We start from the raw sequence: 24096 nt of genomic DNA on the forward strand, positions 1-24096 counted from the left end.
AACAGAGCTCAGTGAATCAGACATACAGCACTTAAACAACAAAAGAAAAAAAAATTGTGATTTACCATAGTAATAGTCTCAGCCTCAAACTTCACGCCCATGGACCGTTGGTTAAACGTCTGATGCATATGGGACACAAAAGTGGAAACACTTCAGGTATGTCGAAGTCGTCATCTGATTGGTTGAATTCTACAGGATTTCCGCGAGACGTGTGTGTCGCGTTCTTTAACGTTCCACCTAGAAACGAAGATACCGTGGCGCCAAACCTCCTGACGAAAGAAGAAAGCCATAGTGTTTACAACCTGCTTATCAGGATCAACTTAACACTGGATTTTCAGAAGTATGTGAAATATTTAAAGTTCACGGCATAGAATCTTTAAAATACGTCTGAGAGTTTTACACTGATATTGTGGCAACATTTACACAGCCCAAAACATGACGTTGAACAAACTGTGATTGTTTGATATGTCGGTTTGATTAATATCGTGCGCTTTGCAGGGCTGCGGGACACGGGACACTCTATTCATCCCTACAACTTGTTAATTCGTTCCTAAGACTTATTAATTTGTGGCAAATGTTCATGTTTCATTCATTTTGTTCCTTAAATAACACATGATTTAACTGAACTGAGGGAACAAACTAATACATCGAACAAATTCTTAATTCATTAAAAAATGGGATGCATTAAGGAATTGATGATAAATGGGATGCTTTAAAGAAAATGAATAGCCTATGTAAGTAATAGCCCTAAAATTAAAATAACAGTTTGTTTTCATTAAAAAAGTAAAATATACCTGATTTTACATAATTAACATAATGGATATAAAACAGAAATGTTGCAACGCTCCATAAACAAGTTCACGGAAAGGAAAGTATGACAACGCGCATTCTGTAAGTTTGTTTTATTTTACAAGTTTTTACAAATCTTTAGTTTTTTTATCGTAAATGCACAAATAAAAGTAAACACTTTTGCAAATTAGCCATATCTTACTCCAAAGTGTTTTTTTGTCTGTTCATTATCAAAATAATGCAGCATTACGCATTAAGGTTAACGATTAATTGATCATTAATTTAAACGATGATCGATCATGGAAATGAGTGAAAATTTACACCCCTAGTTGGGAGGCACAGGGAGAGAATTTGTAACAATAACTACAAAATTTTACAAAAAGAACTTCCAACAGACTGGGAGGTCTAACATCCTGTATTTTTAAGGAAATCCAAAAAACTCCCAACCTGGGAATCTAACTATTTTTCGGGTGTTTCCGTTGATGGGTTAACACTGATCCTGTACATTTAATTAACCTTACATTCCTGCTTTACCACAAACCCACATTTCCAGCAGGAAAAAGGACAATTGCGCGTTCTTTTGTAAACACATATACACCCGCTTGCATGCAGAGACATGGAGGGAGAGGAAGGTTGAGATCAATGAGCCCAGCGGAATTGCATTCCGATCAATGGCATCCCCCAACACTGGCAAGTTAATTAGCGTTATTGTCAAGACACAACAGCCATCTCTCTCTCTGTCTGTCTTTATCACTCTCGTCCTCCTGTTTTCATCTTATTTGAGCTGAAAAAAACGTATATTCATGTGCTTCAATGTAAACGCTAAACCCCTCTGTGTCTCTCTGTCTCACAGGGGCTCGGCGGTGTGTGAGCTGGGTGGAGGGATGACGTGTCTTGCGGGGCTCATGGTAAGTCAAAAGTGAATGCAAAATTTACAGACACTGCTCACACAGACAGACAGTCACAGGCAAATGGGCAATTTGCATCAGCATGGGTAATCTAACATGGGCATATTGTAAGCAACATGAAATCGGCACGCGCACATGGACATTTCTACCTCAGTGACCATAAACACACGTGGCCCAATGGGCTAACTTCATCAAAAGCATTCATACACGGGGGCTTGCATATGCAAACACTTTCTGTCTTGGTCACACACACACATACAAACATCAGTGGCTTAGGCTCTGGCTGTGTGTGGTGTATAGTAGTTTGTAGTAGCCTCTCCAGATGGACAGGCTTAACATGTTATCGATTTCGCCTTCACAAGACCAGCCTTCCCGTATCTCTCCACTCAATACCCCCATGTTGTGACATTACGGACTGCCAGTGGATCGCCCTCCTCGTCCCCCAACTTGATTTGTCTCTCTCTTTTTTTTTTTTTTACTCGCATTCCTCCTTTTCTCAGGTCTGAGTCTGACTTAGTGCTTTTTGATGCTTGTGTTTATTTAAGTCCTTCTTGAGGAAAAATGGCTTCTCTGTTCTGTCCTGTGCCCTGGAGTGCTGTCGTTTTGGCAGTGCCATCCATGTTTTTCTTGGGTGACTGGTTGGTTTCCTGCAGGCCTTGATGCCCATATGGCTAGCTGGTGGTGTGGGGCCTCGTGACCTGACTCTCGCCCACAAGGCAAAAACACTACATCAGTCTGTACAGATGATTGTGTTGTATTGTCTCATTTTGTCCAGTGCATGTACCCTTTTTGTTTGACTTCATCATTTCAATTTAAAGACATTAAAAATTACAAAATTATGTTGCAATTTGTGTATTTTAAAATGCATCTAAGATGCTGGTTTTCTCTGTGATGCCGTGGAATATTCGCTGGATTTTACCATCGAAACATTTGAATGCAGAATTGATTTGATAGAATACAGTTCAGCAGTAGTATTGCGAAATATTAGCACAATTTAAAATAACAGTTTGTATTTTAATATATTTTAAAGTATAATTTAATCTTGCAATGCAAAGCTGAATTTTTTAGGAGTCATTGTTCCAGTCTTCAGTGTCACGTTCCTTTAAAAAATAATAATTTTTAGCATTTTTGTAACATTATAAATGTCTTTACTTTGACTAAATTTAATGTATCCTTGCTGAATAAAAATGTTAATTTCTTGAAAGAACAGTACTCTATAGCACATGATAATATTCCTTAAGAATTATCCCATCTCTAAACTGCTAACTAAACTAAGGTGAATAGTAAAAAGTAAATAAATAAAAATACAGTTTCATGTCTTCTAAGAAATATTGAAATCCAAAAAACATAACATTTTTCAAATGCACTCTTGCAGGAGTGTTATTTTTGCCTCCTGTATTTGAAAATTTCCAGAAATCCAAAATTGGATTATTCAAAATCACAAATATAACACCTTGCAAGCGCTTTTACAAATGCACACACACACACTCCCTCTACACACACGCTTCTGCCCACTGCGCCTCTCCAAACAACTGTTACACAGCGCCTCTGATAAAGACGACTACTTGAATGAAAAGACTGTATAAAAAGGGACAGAAAGAGCTGACAGTGGAGCAGCACAAAGGCAGAAGCTTCGCAGTACAAAGTTATATGAAGGGCATCAGGCAGGCCTCGCGAGCCGAGTAAGGAGTGACAGCAGAGCGCGATGGCCCCGCCTGATAAACGCCACACTGCAAATGAAAGGCTCGGCGCTCACCATCATCCCCTGTCACAATGCAATTACCCAACAGAGTGATAGCAAGATAGAGGGCTCCCAGCCACCGGGAATGATAAAAGTATTGACTGATTTGATTGAATGATTAAAATAATGCAGACGTAAAATGAAAAAACGGCCAAGACAGACAGCCATGGATGAGAGGGAGCAGGGGAGAAAGAGAGGGGTGGTCGTTTTGGAGTAGGGCTTTAAAATCAGCACTCTTTAGATATGACTGCTTGCAAACAGTGTGCTGAGGATGTCTTGCTTTTGTTTTATTTATTTATTTATTTGTTTGGTTGTTTATTTTTCATCTTTTCCTCCTTTCCTTCAGATTGCAGTTTGTGCTGATGTGAAGGAAGTGCTGCTATCTGATGGCAACGAGAAGGCAATTCAAAGTATCCTTGCATTTTGGACCGGTATGTAGCTCTGTTCCAATACCTAGTAAGCTGCGCATTCCCTACATAGGCAGGATCTGAACTGAAATGGAACCTCGGAAGTGACTGATCTGGAACAACCTACATAGGCAGGATCTGAACTGAAATGGAACCTCATAAGTGACTGATCTGGAACAACCTACATAGGCAGGATCTGTAAATTAAAATGTACAGGAAAAGGCAGCATAAATATGTTGCCTATATCATCTGGAACAGCCTTCGCATTTTAAATTGACACCTAAACAATACTCTCCCTAGAGAGACAGCTCACTTGGTTTTGGAACAGAGCTTGCGTGTTTCTAAACCAATCCAAACATTACTTTGTTCTGTCGGGGTGTTGACATCTATGTGTTTGGTGTGTATGTTTTCAGTGTCTTCGAGAGTGTAGCACAGAAAAGAAAACCTTGCTGTGTATTCCTCTCACTTCTACTACACACACACACATTCAGTCAGCCATTCTTAATGTGCACTCTGTCAAAGAATACACACACTCACACACACACACTCGCACCCCCCTCGACATATCTGAATGTGAGGCAAATCATCCAGCTGACACCCGAAACCTGCATTTAGCATGTTTAATACATATTCATGTCATTGAAGGCTACCGCTGTGTGTGTTGACTCACCTGCTCCTTGTCTCTCACATCCCCCCCCCCCCCCTCCATTCCTCTATTGACTTTCTCTATTGCCAGGAGCACGGATGAAGCTTAAACAGGTGACAGGGCCAGCTCGAACCTTCATTCTTCATTCCCTTTCTTCGCTTTTTCTTATGCGCGCTTTCCATCTCTCGTCTTCCCACCGCAGTCACTCAGATTAGCCACGTCGTTTGGCTCACAAAGGCAGGAAAAATGGAGACGACAGACGTGACAGCAAACCGCCGCAAAATTACCATGCCCACATTCGTTAGTACAACAGCCAGCGCTGCCACTACAATGAGCTTTTATTGAATATCAAGACTCAAAGAACAATAGCCGTGGCATGAAATTAACACAATTCCTCATTGAGAAGAGATTTGTTTAAAAGAAAATGGAGGGAAGGGGAGCAGAGCAAGACATACTCAAAACATTCATGGTCTGTCTCTAAACTGCTTCCTGTAATACAGTGTGAAAAGACTGGCAGTAGGCTGATAGAGCATTAATTGGCAGTGCTTTGTTTCAGAGAGGTTTCTGCCATAATAGAACGCCAAGAAATGATCTGATGATCGGACGAGGCCAGGAAAGGACAAGCTGTCTTGGGAGAACCGAATACGATATGGTGTTTTCTTTCTTTGTTTTAGAGGAAATAGAATTATGGGATCTGCAGAGTTGAAACAATAATATTAGCATGTGAGCCATAGGATATATATTATTATATATTTTTTTTTCCTTTCCTGTTCTAAAGGGTTAAACTACCTGTCCTGTATAGCTCTATAGAACCTTAAATTTTCGAATCTGGTCTGTAAACCAGTTTCTGCTTTCACCATTAAGGTTTGACCTTTGTTTAAAAACTTAACTATATAGCTTTATATATGTATAGTTAAATAGTTGATAAATGACAAAATTTTCATTTCGGTATGGAGTAACCCTAATAATTTGACTTTCAAGGTTAAAGAAGCTCGTGCTAAGCAGGCCATAATTTTTTTTCAATGTTTTTGAATATTACGTTTTTTGTGCATTCCAATTACATTTATGTGAGTACTTGTGTTATTGCTGGACAATTAGATGTTACTCCAAATAGTGTTATTTCCTATACCAAAAATGACCGATTAGACATGAACACACATAATCCCTGCATACTTCATCAAAGTCCAATGAGCCCAAGTGGGAATGAATAAAGTGTATCAGAAAGTGCTGAGTGGTTTCATGACTCCGTTCTGATCTCCGTCTGCATGTTCAAAAGACTCTTATTAAAGCTGTGCATGCGTAATCAAGAGACCCTACTGTTAACTGCTAAATTTCACTTCTCACACACTGATTATTTTCTTTAATAGCTGCTTCTCTCTGGAGATTTACAAGCTCTATTAAGCAGCAGTCCTTAAACTTGGAGAAAATATATGCACAGGTTACACAGGAAGTAAATTTTTTTTTTTATCAAAATTGTGTCTATTGGCACTTTTAAAATTGAATGAGAGAGACACCAGTGCTGACTTCTCCACCAGTTGTCTTTTCCTGATGGGATTACACCATAAGCTTTCCACTCTCTCTCCTTTGCAGTGGATCTCACCAGTGTAACGTGCGTACCCTGCCCCCTCCTCTCTTCCATCGAGGGATTTGCCCTCCATCCCTGTGCTATAGATTGGATTTGCTACGGTTGTTTTCCATGGAGCGAGAAAGAAAGCAAGGCAGAAAAAGCGAGAAATCGTAATTGAATTAGTTTAAAACTGTCGAATGGTCTATTCATAGATGCGCTGACATCAGTCCCGCGGTACAACCACAATGGGTGGAGGCCCATCTCAGGAGATGGCCGCAGGTTAAAAGCCTCCCTATTGATTACCTATGGTGATGCTTTGCATGAGTTGGTTTTGAGCTCAGTGGTAATCTGAGGATGAGGTGTAGAGAGAGACGGCTGTTACGGAAGCAAACAGACTCTGTGGGTTGACTTCCTTTGAAAAGGCCTGACATAATAGAGTTCTGTAACATGGTTAAACAAGAAAACATGCTGTTGTTCAGCAGTGTCTCACCTACAACTCTAAAGTGGCTCATTTTGTTTTATATAAACTCTTTTGTATTATGAAGCTTGTTTTGCTTTTTGTAGTATTTTTCATGTGTCAATTACAAGTTAACATAAATACAATACCAAATTATTTTATATTTAACTGATTATTGCATTCCTTTGAGAAAGTTTGTGTTCATTGTAAAAGCATTGAAAGATCATTTTATCTCCCTTTGTATCTGTCTGTCTGTATGTCTGTCTATTTGGATTAGTTGGATAAAATTGTGAAGAAAAGCAAGCACCAAGTGAGTAACAGTACTCAAGTCCTTCAGTTTTGTTTAAAAAGCATTCCAGGATTCTTCCTCAGGTTGGTTGCATAATAGCGTTGGCCAATCAGCATCCAGGACAGGAACTGATTTTTTATGATGCCTTCATTATTATTACAAAAATGGCAAAAGGGTAGGTCTGTTCAAACTTGCTTGACATGCTAGTGGATACATCTGTCTTCATGAAGTTAATGTTTAACTGTCCTGCTCTTATTAATTACAAACCAGTGTTGCATTCCTTGACAAAGAGCATCAGATGTGCGGAGTGTAATCGAGAGGAACAGACGAGAAGGGCTCTTCCTTTCTACCAATGTGTCCTGCAGGTAATCACTCATACACCTCCTAACATCTCTAATAATGAAAGACAGAGCACTAATATTGCTTTTACATTACAGCCATATGAAGTCCATCTCTTCTGTTAATACAAATTCATAAGAGGTTTATAATTCGCTGAAGCTTTTCATAGCGAGCATGCCATGAAGTATAGAAAAGTGTGTTTGGGTAAAGTGGCATTTACGGCACTTGTGTTGGGGACATAATAGTGTCAATAAGTAGGCAAAAATGAGGTTGCAAGGCTCCGTGTCACTCCCTGAACCCAGTTGGTCCGGTAACAAGGTATCCGCAGCCCGTAGAGCGAGTGCTACGCTCTCTAACGCACCGAGATGTATCCAGGCAGAGCGATGATGAGCCACTCTCCGTGATTGAATGCCCTCATCTAGAAAACTCAAACACACACACCTTCTCTAACTCCCCTCTCTCACATTTGCCAAAACACAGCTCATCCACTGTGCACACCATCACGCAAATGCATTATCACCTAAAAAGTAATTTTGGCACTCAGTGATCTAACCACTCTCCCCCTCTCGTCTCCTCTCCTCTCTCTTGCTCTACACACTTCCCCCTCCCTGTGTATTTACACTGGGCTGATGAAGTGAAAGAGTAAACGTATAATTAGCCTGCATTACTTTGATTGTTTTCTTTAGAGATTAGGCTTCCTGTCAGAGCGCGCGGTTTGAGTGGGGTGAAGGTCGCGTGTGATTGGTTGAGTTAGGGGGGGTGGATTCGCTTTCTCAAGTCAGTGAATAAGCAGCGCGGACCCCCACTGAGAGAGGAGATTGTATTTCCACAAGACGTAATTTTTGTTTACTGACTGTTAATAATGGCTAATTAATAATCAGATTTGCTTGCCTGGAAACCGGCCCTAGCACTTAAGGAAAAGAGAGAAGACGATCGCCGCCAGACAACGGCGCAAATAAAGCGAGTGTCAGGTGTGTGAAATGTCTCTGGACGCAGCACTGTGAGCGATTATATGGGGGTGAATGATAAATTGCGCAACAGGGTTGATGACACAGTAGCTATCATCCTGGTTCTGTCCTCTTTCAGGGTGGTGAGATGGGACAATGAGGCCGATGTGTCCGCTCTGGAGGGTCGCTTTGACATGGTGATGTGCGCTGACAGGTAGGTTGATCCTTTTGTTCAACTGTCACTTCTTCAGAGATCCACCGTCACCCAAAACATGACACCTGTACACAATTGTTGCGCGACACCTCCAAAATAGATTATACGCCATACAATTCTGAGCAAGCATAGAGATTCTCTACATCTGTCCTAACTGGCTGTTCTTACAGCTATTACAAAATAAATATCATATCTCACACTTTACTAGCATTTCCAGCCACAATATGTCTACACCCTCAATAAAAGTGTGCACCTTGTGTGATGTGGCATTAATATTCCTGCGCCCGTAACGCTTATCAGATGGCAGCCATCAGCTCGGGGATGGCATTGCATTATTTCCCCTCCGCCAGCTCCGCCAGGCATTTCCATTTTTCAGAAATTGCCTCTTTTTCATGCTTGGCGTCCCAGCAAATGGATGTCTTAGGCAAATTGCAAATAATTATGCCTGTGCAAGGAGAGAAAGAGAGCGAGAGAGAGATTGTAGAGCAATACAAACATTTCAATTAGCCAGGTCCTGAACATGTGGAACCATTGTTTTGTTTTTTTTCTTCTCTCTCTTTAGTGTGTCTGTGTAAATGCAATGTTGTGTGTCTTACGCTAGTCTTTTACAATCATTCGGATGTACATTTTACAACTGGTACATTCAGACTCCTTTATGTAATGCAAGAAAATTTTATGTTGTTTGAAATTCAGCTTAGGGAGGCATCATGTGATCAAAGATGAACAGTCTTTATTTACATGGTCATGTAGTTGTTAAAGGGATAGCTTACCCAAAATTTAAAATTCGGTCATCATTTGCTCACTCAATGTGCTGCAAACCTGTATGACTTTATTTCTCCTGTATAATTCTCTATATAAAGTGAATGTCCTCTGAAGTTATTTATGAACCCACTGACTTTCATTATACAGTCAGAAAAAAAAGTTGAAACCATCTTCTTAATATATTATTTCTTTTATTCAGAAGATATGAGGGACAGTAAATTAATTTTGGGATGAACGGCTCCTTAAATACATTTTACAAATGTTCGCCAATATTCTATGCATTTATATAAAATCTACACATATAATGCACAGAAAATGGGCAATTAATACAGAAGATTATTAGCGAGATGTATTGGTAGCGACTGTATTGGTTCGTTTATTCATGTCTGATTTTCTGATTCTGATTCCTGCTCTCATTGCATGTTATAATAACCCTAATTAGTACTCTAATTATAGACATTTTCAAATCCTACACATTTTCCCTATCAACTTTTTTTCTTAACACGATTATAGTTTATTACATTGTTATTACATTGTTATAATCCCAGCTCTAAACAGGATGTTCTTTGGCATTGTCTCGGTCTAGCACAAAGTGGTGAGGCTGATGGAGGCGGGGTATAATGATACCTGTGTGTTCTCTGGCGATGATCACTAAAGCCTGGTACAGCCTACTATTATTCTAATGTCAGACAAATGGCAGCTAATACGCAGGTAAAATGTGCAGCAGAGGGCCAGCATGAGATTGATTTGTGTGTAGTAAGGAGATACTGTGTGTGTGTGTGTGTGTGTGTGTGTGTGAAGAGAGAGAGAGTGGAAGAAGGTACGTGAGGATGAATCATGCCGCGTTGGCTGTACCCCGTTGCTTGCACTGGCAACTCATCTGTAATTGCCGTCGTCAGGAGAGTGATCGCTCGGCGATTAACGAACATAGCCATGCTGACGATCACCTGCGAAAAGGTCAACAGCCACACTTCTGCTCCGATTAATTATAGTCTTTCAGACAATCGTCAAGAAAGGCAGGACGTAATGCAGTGGCGCTCACACTAGGAGAAAAGAGAGAGAGATAGAGACGTCGTCTCAGCTGTGATAGCAAAAGGTTCTTCCCAAAGACAGCCCTCTGTTACACCTCGTCTTTGTCTTCACAAGACAATGCTATTCTTGCCTGAAAACTGTTTTGTAGCTACACTAAGAGTTGACAAAAGCATTAAATTAGCACTCAAGGCCCACAGCTCTTTACTTGACTTGTGATGCTTTGTTTAAAGCGATATTTCCTCAGTGCTTAGAAGGTAAAAAACTGATATGCTTTTTTTAATCAGAAGTTTTCATGTGTCTCTTTCACATGAACCTGTTTAATATTGCATATGTAATGTATTCCTGGTCTTTGCTCTTGTTTGGCAGTCTTTTAGTTTGTAGTTCTGTCTTGTTTTTCTGTTTCTATTCCCTGATTGTCTGGATCTGTGTGCTTATAGCTGTGTTTGGAAATATAATATGTGTCTAAAGATACCATATTTAATGAGGAACTTTGTAACTGTTAAAAAAGTATACTATAGTAGGTGTGTAGTATGAATGAAAATGTATGCACTACATCCGCCATGTTGTCATTGTCGTGACCTTCTCTGCCATTGACAGCTTTTCCTAGGTATACAGATGCATCTAAAAAAACTCAAATTTTTAAACTAGTGTATTAAATAAACTCAATGCACACAGACTAAAGTAGTTCAAGTTTTTAGTTATTTTAATTATGATGATGTTGTCTCACATTTAACAAAATCCCATCAATTCACTATCTCAAGCTAATAAATTCAAAACACCTTCAAATGTTTCCGGAGCCTTCAAAGGGTCTTTCAGTTTGGTTCACCAGTGAAACAATTTTGGGGAAGACTGCTGATCTGACAGTTGTCCACATGACAATCATTGATACCCTTCACAAGGAGGGTGAGCCACAAACATTCATTGCCAAAGAAGCTGGCTGTTTTCTGGACAGAGTGCTGTATCCAAGCATGTTAACAGAAAGTTGAGTGGAAGGAAAAAGTGTGGAAGAAAAAGATGTACAACCAACTGAGAGAACCGCAGCCTTATGAGGATTGTCAAGCAAAATAAATTCAAGAATTTGAGTGAACTTCACGAGGAATGGACTGACGCTGTGGTCAAGGCATCAAGAGCCACCACACACAGACATGTCAAAGAATTTGATGAACCACAGGCAACATCAGAGAAGTCTTACCTTGGCTGAGGAGACGGAGAACTAGACTGTTGCCCAGTGGTCCAAAGTCCTCTTTTCAGATTAGAGCAAGTTTTGTATTTAATTTTGAAACCAAGGTCATAGAGTCTGGAGGAAGTTGGAGAAGCTCATAGCCCAAGTTACTTGAAGTCACACTTCACCTGTAGTCAAGTGTCCATCAGGTGTGCGATTTAGAATCCCATATGAAGCAGTGGGTCTTTTTTCGTTTCCCTGTTTCAGAATTTCTAATGTCTGTAAAATAATCTGTACTGATATAATATGAAATGCAATTATTTTGTTTTTGGTTATTTTGAAAATATTACTGCCTTTTTTTCTTTTGATAATAATTATGATAGGGATTTAAGATTTTAGTTTTTTTTGGTTGTGCTTATTTGTAAAGCTGCACAATTTGGCCAAAATGTTGTGATTATATGTCAATATGACCATAAAATAATAATAATAATGGTCATAAGAAATTATTATTTTGCTATATTTCACTGTAAATAAAAAAACAGCTTTCTTAATGAGAGACCATCAACCTTTTTTGGCATAAAACTGCAACCAGGATCGTCAAATGTGGTTGTTGCAACGCCCGGTCGCTCCTTAGTCGAATCCGCCAGCCATTCCCCGTTATAGCCGCTGGCTGCTGCACACTCAAGCCCCCGGCTGTTCCTTGCTCTAGCCACTGGTCATTCCTCATTCTTTGCAAGGACAGTCTGGCGCTTCTGACTCACGGTATGTAAGTAGGTTTTCATATGTAAAGGATTTGCCACTGATCACAAAGAATCACATAGATAGCTGTCATGGATAGCTGGCCAGTCAGAGCAGACCTCGCTTTTCAGAGCGACAAGCTTTGTAAAAATCAACTCGTTTCAGAAGGCGGGGCATAGAGGAGTAACAATAATGTACATTATGTAGAAAATAATGTTTTTTGAACCTTAAACCACATAAACACATTTCATTACACTAAATCAACAAATAATGTTCTTTTTAGCATCATCATATGACCCCTTTAATGACTTTATAATGGAGGTTTAAAGTGTAACCCATTTCTGTTCAGCTATAGTGACTACATGTAAACATGCTCGCAGGGAGTCTGCATCAAAGTGCTATGGAATGGCACTCTGGAAAAACACGGTGTATCCCATCACTTAGATCTTTAGCTGGAATCGCAGTCACACCAGGCTAGGGTCAAGTATGTGAAAAAGCAGTCAGCTGTGCTCCACGATAAGTGAATCAGTCTTCAGTATCCTCCACTTGATCCCTCCAGCAGTTCCCATGCTGATGGGGGCCTGACACTAACAGGGGAGTCTCCATACTATGTGTGTGATGAACAATTATTGAGTAGATTTCATATATTTATTATTGAATATATTAAATTATCGAAACAATTATTGAATATATTTTAGATATTTATTTATTAAAACATTGCTGTCCATGAAACGGCGAGAGTGTATGTCTTTTTAGAGATCCCTGGTTTATATTACTGCTTTACATACACAGAACATTGAAGCTCTTCACAAACACACACACTGTAATTTAGGTGGCTAGTGTGAATGTTTGCTGTGGTTTTGTTGCGTACTGAATGACTGACTGAGAGAGCTTGGCGTCTTGGCTTCCTCTAAGCTTCCTGTGTCTGTGGAGTCAAGATAAAAGCTTTTGTGCATGTTTACATTAATTTTTTTATTTGTTAATTTATTTTAGTTTTTATTAAGTTACTGTGTTATTTAGCCGATTTACTTCTGTCAACTGTTCTTGCCCCTTGTTGAGTTTGCCGGCTCATTGTGTGATTTTTTTTTCTTACATATGTGTATTTTTACAGCACCTTACCTTAACCACCTAAGTATGATATTATGTGTCACCTGCCCAGCTGTATTGTTTAGCCCTTTTAACTATAATAGCACACAGGAAAATAAATAAATAAATAAATAAAGCAACACATAAAAGTGCTTTAAAAATGGCACAGAAATGGGACTGGTCAATAATATTTCCAATAGCTCTGAAAAATGGTATAATTTACCAGTTATTTAGATGTTGTTTAGATAAATTGGCCACATCATTTACAGCATTTCAGTGTTGATTTCTGTACAGTTGTTCAAGATTTCAAGGTTTGAAGCCTCATAAAATTTTAATAACTTGAATTGGTGAATCAATAATAAACAAAACAATGTGAATGTCTTTGAATATATGATGGATGGATGGATGGATAGATAGATAGGAAATTTAGTATATATCTGTAAAAACATCTCCACATATGAAAGGTTTTCTGTCTCATCAGTAACGTCAGTCATCTTAGCATAAGCTCCTATTCATGGTCTGATTTTATGAGTCATTTATCTGCTGTCACTGAATCCTTTAGGTTTCAAAGAGGGGATGAGGTTAATGCACTCTGGATTAGGTCAGATCAAGTGTTAACACCCACCCGTATTTTAATCTTACTACCATCACTTTAAGATTACCACACCCAAAAATATTTGAAGACATTCCCAGTTTGTGTTTTTCCTCCTTTGTCAAGTTATGTACTTCTGAAATATGCTACCACAGTTCTTGCAAGCAAATCTTGCAGCCCAAAGCTCTGACATAATTCTGGTGCTGTTGTGATTGGTCATTACCTTTTTAATACACAGAAAATACAAGTAATTAAAGGAGAAAGAACGAGAGGCAAGTATTACATCACTGACAGGTCAATATATGGAAGTAAAGGAGGAAGTACCATTGGTATTTTGGGGAGGGTTTTTGTTTGACGTACACTGTCAAGGCCAGTGTGTCCAGTCGAACTTTCCAGCCCTCTCACCCCTAAACTCACCCTCTATTGTCCAGACTGACCAACTCCACCCAAAACACGGGGTCAAGAGTTGAACTGCTAATGAAACGCTTTGAGCCATCAGACTTGTGACCGCTAGACATGGCCAGTGAGATCACAAAAATAAGCTATAATCAACATAACTGTGACGTTTGACCCCAAGCAAACAAGAGCAGTGTTTTTAGCAGGGTGAGAGGTGATTGGACTAAAACGTTCACAAGTATATTCAGTCTGGAACATGGTTTGCTCTTATAAAAAGTAGCTGTTGTACTATGAAGAATATGCACAAGAATATGTACAGCAAATGCATTAATGGTATGTATTTATATATATCTTTGTATGTAACTTTGTATTAGTTTGTATCATGTTACTGTCACCTGATACTTCCTTGATTGTTCATCTCTGCTCTGTGTGTTTTACCTTTGATTTGAATGCTGTCACACCGCTGAAACAAGATTTGTTCACATCTGAGGAAAAAAGAGCATCAGCTATTTATTTTTTTCCGTGCTGGTAGATTTATTCGCAAACAGTTAAAATAAATAGCCTGCTGCTTTATATGGAGCCATTATCATTGCAATGCATTCTAATCTTTCTAGTTTTTCTGTCTTTCTCTTTTTTCTCTTAGTCTGTTTCTTGACCAGTACAGAAGCAGTCTGGTGGATGCACTAAGAAGATTACTGCGACCTGATGTAAGTGTGTGTGTGTGTGTGTGTGTGTGTGTGTGTGTGTGTGTGTGTGTGTTGAGTCTCAGTAATTAGTTGGCATGCAGTGATTGAGCGAGTAATGGAATGGCAGGATTAATATCATGTAATACTTTAATACTTATTATGTGCAACTTAGATTGGGTCAGCTCATCTATTTTATGCACTGCACTAATCATAAGACCCACAAGTCCTCTTTCATGCCCTCTTGATATAAGACCCTGAACAGCAAATGAAAAACACTTAAAAGATAAAAATGTATTTTTATTTATCTTTAAGGTTTTTCATGAATCTTCTTTGATATTTGATGTGTTTATGTAAAGGGCCATGTTGTGCCGTGCTGCACTGTGCTGTGTGTGTGTGTGTGTGTGTGATAGAGAGAGAGAGAGAGAGAGAGAGAGAGAGAGAGAGAGAGAGAGAAAGAGAGAGAGAGAGAGAAACAGAGTATGTTAGGGATGGTAAAAAACTAATTGTATTTTGGTGTTTTTCAAGTAATCTTGATCAACTAAATTTTTTTATTTAATTTGTTTACTGTAAAAAATTGGACATACATGCATCACATGACATTTTGTCTTTTCCAACTAAAATAATAACATGGTAATAAAAATTATATAGATTTTATAGATTTTATATAGAATTATATAGATTATATAGATCTCTTTGGTAATTACGTACACAAAAAAATAAGGCCACAATTTTTCTTTTTTATTATGCTATACGTAGTTAGTAAACTGCTTCCTTTCTAAACAATATTGTAATATATTTTTTCACTCTTTGCTTAGCTCATTAAAAATATGCAGGTTTTATATAATATATATTTATATTAAAAAATACAATATTTTTTCTAATTATAAGATTTGCATATTTTATGGTCTGTAAAAGGCTAACACAAAATCCATATACACAAAGCATTTGGCAGCAAGGTTGCAGCAATAAATTATAATAAATAAAGCATAGTAAAAGTGTCCAATACAAGTTTTAATGTGACCTTAATATAACAAAAAAAAAAAAAAAAAAAAAAGTTGAAGGCTTTTAGTAGTTGTTAAACCTTTTTTTATTAAAATATGAATTCTCCTAGTCAGGTAATAATAATGTGTGAAAATAATTACTTATTTTCAAAAAATATTTTGTTTTCCTGGCTCATTGTTGAGTCGAGAAGGGGTCAGACAGATTTATTGTTGTGATTTTCCCCATAGCCTTCTGACCAAATGTTTGAGCTGATTTATTGAAACCAATTAATTTTCCTCCTAATGACTCTAATTTGTTATTCTAAAATGCCACCAGAGCTTCCGGCCAGTATACATAGCTGATTAACACATCTGTAGATATGCTTGTTTGTGTATGTGTGCGCTCTTGGCATTCGTTCTGCGTGGAGCTTATGAAAAAATTGAAACATCTGTTGTATTAAGATGAGCCTGTTCTCATATTAGTAGTTGTTTGTTTCGTTTGTGTCGTTGCACATTTAATTAAAGCAATAATATGAACAAAATATGAAATAATATTTAAAACCGAAGGATTTCAAAGAAACTTTGAACCTTTTGGTAATCCTCTTAGCTTGCCTGGTTGGTCTGGGCTTGTTGATCTATAAAGAGAGGGGATGTGCTTCCAGCCATTGATTGGATTAGGTGAGCTTTAATCTTTTTGTTTATTATCTAATATAATACCTGGGAGAAATCAAATAGAATGTAATGGTGCAAACCGCCCCATACGGCAAGTGTGCTTTGAGACGCAGTGAAGATGAGCCGGGACCGATGGAGAAAAGAGCTCCACCCCCACACTAAGAGCTTACCAGTCTAAAGCTCATTTTTCATTTGAGGGATTAATTATTATTTTAAATTGTTTTATTTTCTTTATTTGGTAATTTACTAGGCCATTTATAGCCATTTGTTTTTTTAAATTTTGTGTTCAAACAGGTGTCTAAAAAAAAAAACATACTGCCCCACCCTGCTTTTCATTGTTTTTCAAGCAGATGGGAATCACAGTGTTTTGACTTTTTAGAGGAATCAACATAAAATGACTTATTTACAGCTGTCTCTGCACACACACACACATATATACATATATATATATATATATATATATATATATATATAGAGAGAGAGAGAGAGAGAGAGAGAGAGAGAGAGAGAGAGAGAGAGATTTTTTATGTAATAATAATTATTATTATAATTATAATTATTATTAGAGCAATATGAGAGAAGATTGATTTAGCAAAACATATTCTGACCTCTGATCTCTCAAGTAGCAAATGAGAGCAGTGTTTTTATCAAGATCAGAGTAATGCAGAGTAAGTGATATTAGTATGATTTCACTGCCATGTCTAGCAGCCTGTTAAAAATATTTGTTTAAGTTGCAAATAAAACATGCAAAAACAAAAGAATATGAAGATTATTGCAGTATGTTTAACCAATTAAAAATTTCTCACCCTTTCTTTATATTAAAAAAATAACATTTAATTCAGTGTGTTACTTGCCATTTCTTTGTAATTTTTGTGACATGTACTAGTAATTCTGAGTGAAATTTATGTCTATATCAAAAAAAGTACTGTCATTATCAGGTTAATGAGAAAGTATTTTAATGTGGTCTTAAAACATACATATCATAATGTTTCAGTTAGTAAGGCAACATTTACTTTCACTTATTCTACCAGATGCACAATTTGTCGTCAGTGAAGTGAAACACTAGTAAAGTGTCTCTACACTGTGTATGTGTGTGCTTTGTTTCTTTAGGACACGAGACACGCTGGCAGAAAGCACAGGCCTGAGAGTGTGTCGCTGTGACAGCTACGACTCACATCTGTGGGACCTTCACCTGAAGGTGTGTATTGTATATGTAAGTGTGTGAAAATGTTTTAAAGTGTCAGAAAGTTGAGAATCAAAGTTTTAAGTGTGACTGCATTTGCCACCGCTTTTGTCTGTGCTCTAAATTTGTATTTCGAATGTTTCACTGAAGTACAGTATGCTATGTCAGCAGGAACAGGGCGTCTGAAAGCTTAAGCTCTAAATGGACCCTTAGAACTCAAAACCTGTCTTTCTGAGAAACTCTAAATGAATGGGACAGGGTGCAACTCCTTTCCCCCTGCCTGAAAGCACAAATACCGTACCCAGGTCAAAGCGCCAGTGCTGTCCAGCTGGTTAACTGGCACTGATAGCACAGCCACGGCTGCCATTTTTGGTTACCAAAGAAGCTGTGAGGACCCATTATGCCCCACAGGCCGAACAGTGGTAGCCCTGCCCATGCCTGAGGAAAATGGGCCTGTCAGTGGGACTCTAGAGCTGAGTGATTGGAACTTTATTTCTGAAGTGATGGACATGGCTGGGCAGAAAAACGCTGAGGGGTCATTGTAGCTCAAGAGGAAAGAGTGTTTGAATTTAGAGCCGTCAATCGAGAGGACAGAAGGAGAGAGAAAGAGAAAGGCAGAATTATGGTGTACATTGAAGCCCTAGAGCAGAATTTTTTTTTTTTTTTTCTTAATTTCCACTTAATAAGCATGAACAGGCCTAACATAGCAGCTAAAGTGGAAAGTTTTAAGCCCTTACACAAAGTGTACCTGAGAAACTTTTTGCAGAGGGCCACATGGCTGATACTACGGGCAGTGAAAGTATTCAGCGTTGGAAGTCAGCGAAATGTGTTAAATCGCTCACAGCGCCTTTAAGTTTTGTCCAGATTAGCCAAAACGCTACCACTCTTGCCCATTTGCACACACACACAACTAGCTAATGCATTCACCTTTTTCCACATGTTGCCCCCGATGCACCTGAAGTCTAACAGGATCTTTTCGAGCCCGACCACCTGCTGTGTTTCTGCGCGGATAATGACATGAGCAGCGAGGGGCCGAGATAGCTGAGTCAAGAGTCCCGCTGTTCGCGCCTGTGTGCGTGTGTCTTTGCTCTCGGTTTGCCGTCAGCTGTGTGTGTGATACGAGGGGTGAGCTGAAGTGCCCTCATCATATCTCAAAGTGATTAATTCCTCTTTCTTATCTTCTGATGAACACCCTGCCCCCTACCCTGTACGCCGGGTGAGAACGTAAGGGACCAAGCGCACAAAGAAACATGCGGCAGACAATAGATCACATGCCCCGCCTCCTTCAGAATCCCAAATCACAGTCTTCTATTATAGCAGCGTCTACGGGCCCCTCCCGGACTCACACCTACGGTTGTCTGTGGCTCCTCACCTCCAGCCAGCCTCTGATGTCTTGGAGATTGAAGTGTTTCCTTTAAGACCCCCAAATCTCCTTCCTCCCTCCCGCTGGATGGGGCTCTCAGCGGTGTGGGGATGTGGCGAGGGGGCTGTGTGTTATCCTCTTATCCCCACTGTTCTGGAATAGAGCACCAGCAGCTGGAGGACTGCAAGCCGCCTGATAATGCAGCTATTTTCTACTCGGCCATCTTAATCTTGTTACTCAAATGGTTGTGAAGAGAGTCATGAATTTTAATTCAGACATCCCCCGTTCACACCCACACATATACATACACTTATTAACTTAATCTCTCTACATCCTCGCAACTTCCAGCTGTCTGTCTGGCCGTATCTGCTCTCGGCGCGTTTAACACCCGAATCTATCCATTTCTGGGGACTGTAGCGCGTGCATCCGGTTGTCCGTCTCATCCCGTGCTTTCTAAAGAACGCCTCTCACTCTCCTCGATGCAGAAAGCAGGCTGAGGGGGGACCGAGGAGAGGGAGGGAAAAGCAGCAATAAAATAAATGACTTGCATCTTGGCAGCCGTGCGATTAAAAAGTAGGAGCCGATTTAACCAGCCACCCATGAAGCTGATTAGCAGGCTGTGATCAGGAGGAACAGCTTTGCCTGTTAAACTTTTCACCTTTGCAAGCTCGCTGCCTCTTTCCCTTCCTCTCTCTCTCTCTTTCTAAGCTTCTTTGCTATATCACTCTCTAACACTTTTATTGCACGCTCTCTCATTCTCTCTTTCCCTCTCTCAATCCTAACTTCCATGTGCACGCACGCTCTCTAGCTGTGTTGCAATTCATAAGCTTCCTAAGCAGTGTTCACTTGACGCATGTCTATTAATGTAAAATGTTTGCATAATTATGCATATTAAAAGTTCATCATTCCCAAATGTAATGATGATAAATAAGGAAATAAATGTGATTTGTTGAGTTTTACAGTATGTATCTTCCATAAACTATTTGATATTTCATCATAATAATGGTATCTTTATACCTGCAAACAAACCTGAGGTGAATTAAGCTCAAAATAACTCATTTCACACTTCATGTAATACTAAAATGGTGTAATTTAGCCAAAGCATAATAGACATACTTTGACAAAGGCTACTTAGCCAAACTTTGGATTAAAATAGCCTATTCTTAAGTGAGTGTGCAGTTGTTATTTTTCAGTTATACTGAAATGATGTAAAATGAATAATAAATGTTACATTTCTCTCAATGACTGGTAAATTTCTCTCTTCAAATCCTGTGAAAGCATCAGTGAACTCTTGCTCCGTGTGCTGTTTACAGCGGCCTTCAGACGGAGCATATATGCTCCCTATGGTTTTAAGTGTACGTTGCCGGGCACCGTCAGGTGATTCGATCTTACCCTCTCTTGCACTGCACTCACACTTGTCTGGGTTGGTGTGAATGTGTCGGTCCTCACATTGGGCTTAGTGTTGGTCGGCTGGCTGCCCTGATTACAGAGAGGTCACAGGTTCAAACATTGGCTGCTGTGTCGAGGGGTGGAGAGAGAGATAACACACATCAAGGGCAAGAGAGCGGCCTTTTATCTGTTTTTATTTTATCTCAGGCCACAGAGATGATGAGGTGAATGTTAGAGTAAGACAGAAGGAGCATGTGTATCCGTTTGGGAATCACTTAATGATGTTCAAACTGATTTAACATTCATTGGTAATGGTTTATTCTCTCACTATATCAGTGATTATAACTGTATATAACTTTGCTTTTAGAGTTCTGTCTTTTCGCATGTGAGTGATATAACTTTAGCCTGATGGAAGAGTTGGTGTGCTCTGTATATGATGGCCCTGTTGGAATTGCGTTTGCATTAAATAATAAATATCCCATAAAAAAAGTAATGGTAGTGATTGTGTATGTGCCCTGATTACATTTGAATCATTCTGAAAACCTACTCACAAGTAGAGCTGTATTTGCTGTTTGGAGGGAATGTGTTTTCATAAATGAGTTGCATGCAAGTGCTTGCGGAGTGTGTGGGATTTTGGAGCATCTGATTGGTTGGGACAGGGCTGAGCTCCAGGGCAGAAGAGACTGGCAGTGCACTGAGTGTACTGCCACAACTCTAGAGCTCAGACGGTGGTAGAAAAGCAGACCCACAGGGCATATTGTACAGCAAGGCTGTGTGACATTCCCTCTGCAGACACCTCTGCTCTAAGCGGGCCATTATGAAGCAGTTAGTGGGATTCTTGCCTCTTGTCCTTGTTTGTTAGAAGGAGTTCTTGCACTGCACATATGAATAATGAAGGGCATATCGCAGGAAGCTTTTTTTTAATGGAATAGAGCAGAAGTAGAATGTTCTTACTCTAATTTGTCTGAACAATTGTGAAAGAAAGTAGGTTTCATTTGAACATTGACGCTGTGCATCAAACCCCATCAACTCAAAAGAAGCATTTAAATGTATTTCTCAAAATAGAACTATTTTTCATTTTTATATGTAAAATTCACAAATAGGAAGTTTTGGGGTAGCAGTGTTGTTACTAAAAATTAAAAATAAAATGATGAAATGTGGTTTTTGGTAATTGAAATAAAGCTGACATAAAATAAATATAAAGATTACATGAAAACAGCTCTTGTTTCAGTTAGTAAGGCAACATTTAATATTTTCAGTTGAAAAAAAAATCTTAAAAAAATATAAAAGTACAGAAATAAAAGTAAATTAAGACTAAATAGTAATAACAAAACTGTAGAAATGACAAAACACATAATATTAAAAATGAAATATAAAAATATTCAATTCAAGTTTATTTGTATGGCGCTTTTTACAATACAAATCATTACAAAGCAGCTTTACAGAAAATTACGTTTCTACAATATTTAGTTGTAGCTTATAATTCTAAATATGAATAAATACTCTAATGGTATATAGATAATAGTAAAATAACACTGGATAATTGCACTAAACTCTAATGATAAAGATAACATAATTTGTAGAAATATTTCAATTACTTTAATTCAGATTTTTTTAAAAATATGCTTTTCATAGAAGAAGTCACTTTTTATGTTTTTAAATAAATGAATGTCACTGCATTGGCATGGCTATTTATATAGTATTTAAACTCTATTGTTTTTTTCCATAGTCTGAAACCATGCATATATACATGCATATATGTTATTGATTCAGCAGTGTAGTATTTCCCATCTTTTTTCCTACTTCTGAACTTTTGAATCTTGTTTTTCAGATGCAGAGAGAAGGAAAGGAGGTGTACGATGAGAACATCCACTATCCTCTTCTCCTCACTCTCACTCACGGATCCAGTCCAGCCCTGATCTCAGCTGGAAAAAAGCCATCTCATGCCAGGCTGCCTTTCAGTACCACCCACCCCGGCTTTGCCACTGTGTCCTCAGCTCCTGTGTGTGTGTATGTGTGTGTGTGTGTGTCAACAGTGTGAAATGCATTAAATGGGAATGGAGAACACATCCCTCCGTCTCATCCTACAAAAACTGCGGATGTGACGCTTAGATATGAACTCATTCAATGACTGTGAGTATGCGTGATATCAGAGATGATGTTTCAGGGCAGAACATTATGAATTTATGAATTCGACTCTAGAGGCTGATACAGCTAATCAGGTTCGCAGGACTATCTTGGCCTCTTTACAAAAACATAAATGAGGCGCAGGGTCGTCTTGATCATGAGATCTTGTTATCATAATGACACCAGCTCTCAGTTAGCTGCTGATTCTGTATCTACAATCAAAGGTTCATTCTGACACCAAAGGTTATGAGGGGCTGAGATGGATGCAGCTGCGCTGAATGTTATTTGCTTCACTGTGAAATGCTCTCACCTGGCATTTTTTTATTGAAGAACTGACGAGATATGACCGATTAGGCCAGCCTAAGACTGAATTGATGTCTTGACAGCGTCACACTAGCACTGGTCAGACCTGCAGCACTGTTCTCCTGTATGTTTGAGTGCACTCACACTGCATGCTGGACTAATGGCCATAGAATGTCAGATGGATTATTTGTAGCAGGATGTCCAAATTGGTCATTTCTATACAATTAAAGTGAATGGTAATCATAAGTATCGTTTTCAAAGAATAGTAACTTAAGTTTTAGTCTTTTTTTGAATGCAAAAGCTTTAGAGATATAGATTAACGTGAAAGCTGGGTGGACTGGGTGCTATTTTGCCCTTTTTTGGAACTTGACAGTCTCTGGTCTTCATGCACTTTGATAGCATAGATAAGAGCAGTATGGACATTCTGCAAAACTTCTCTTTTTATGTTTCATGAAGGAAAGAAAATATGCATTTGGAAATGGGTGAGTAATCATGATGATTTTCAAGTTTAAATTAAATTCATAATTACAGTTCATAGTTCAGTTTAGATGCCACTCTCTGCCATAGAATAAAAATTAAGACATTTTATTGTGATTTCTCACATTTTTTTTCTTTTTTTTATTAAGTCTATATCTAGGATTCTGACTTTTTCCTTAACTATAAATCTACATCCTGCAGGGTTTTTTTTCACTGCGGGATAAACTATAAAAAAAGAGAACTATGACTTTTTTCTCATGATTCTGACTGAAGTTTACATCTCCCAGTTTAGACTTTCCTTCATAGAATTGTGAGAAACAAACTTAGAACTGCAAGATATAAAATTAAATCATTATAAAATCAGAATTATGATATAAGAATTCACACTTACCTTTTTATTATTATTATTATTATTATTATTATTATTATTATTATTATTATTATTATTGTATTCCATGGCAGAAACAAGCCTCAGTAGTTCTGTTTTTGTAAATCAAGGGCATATAGAAGTTGTTTTTGGTATACATTCAGAAGAACTATTAAACTCTTAAACTATTTTATGCATTTTAAACAAATAAATCTTTGGATTTGATTTTATTCCTAAACTATAGCCCCCTTTCCCTACTGTTGTTTTCTCCTGATGGTGAGCTCTGGTTTGTTGTGAATCATTCAGGGCTGTGTGCTTCTGCACTGTGATTACATTTGTACAAAACACAGATGAGTCCAAAGAGATTGTTTCTCACTGACACTGCAGGTGCTTGTAACGACTGTGATTAAATCATTGTTTTCAATCCTTCTGTGTCCCGCTACATTTTTTTTGTGTCACATAATGTGTAATTGATTT

The 24096-nt window shown here is 38.5% G+C and overlaps 1 pseudogene; it reads left to right on the forward strand.

The window, feature by feature from the left end:
- Positions 1-23267, forward strand: part of LOC113057119 (calmodulin-lysine N-methyltransferase-like) — an 85668-nt pseudogene extending 62401 nt beyond the window's left edge.
- Positions 23268-24096: the final 829 nt, after the last annotated feature.

Source organism: Carassius auratus, chromosome 38 (assembly GCF_003368295.1).
Source record: "Carassius auratus strain Wakin chromosome 38, ASM336829v1, whole genome shotgun sequence".
NCBI lineage: Eukaryota > Metazoa > Chordata > Actinopteri > Cypriniformes > Cyprinidae > Carassius > Carassius auratus.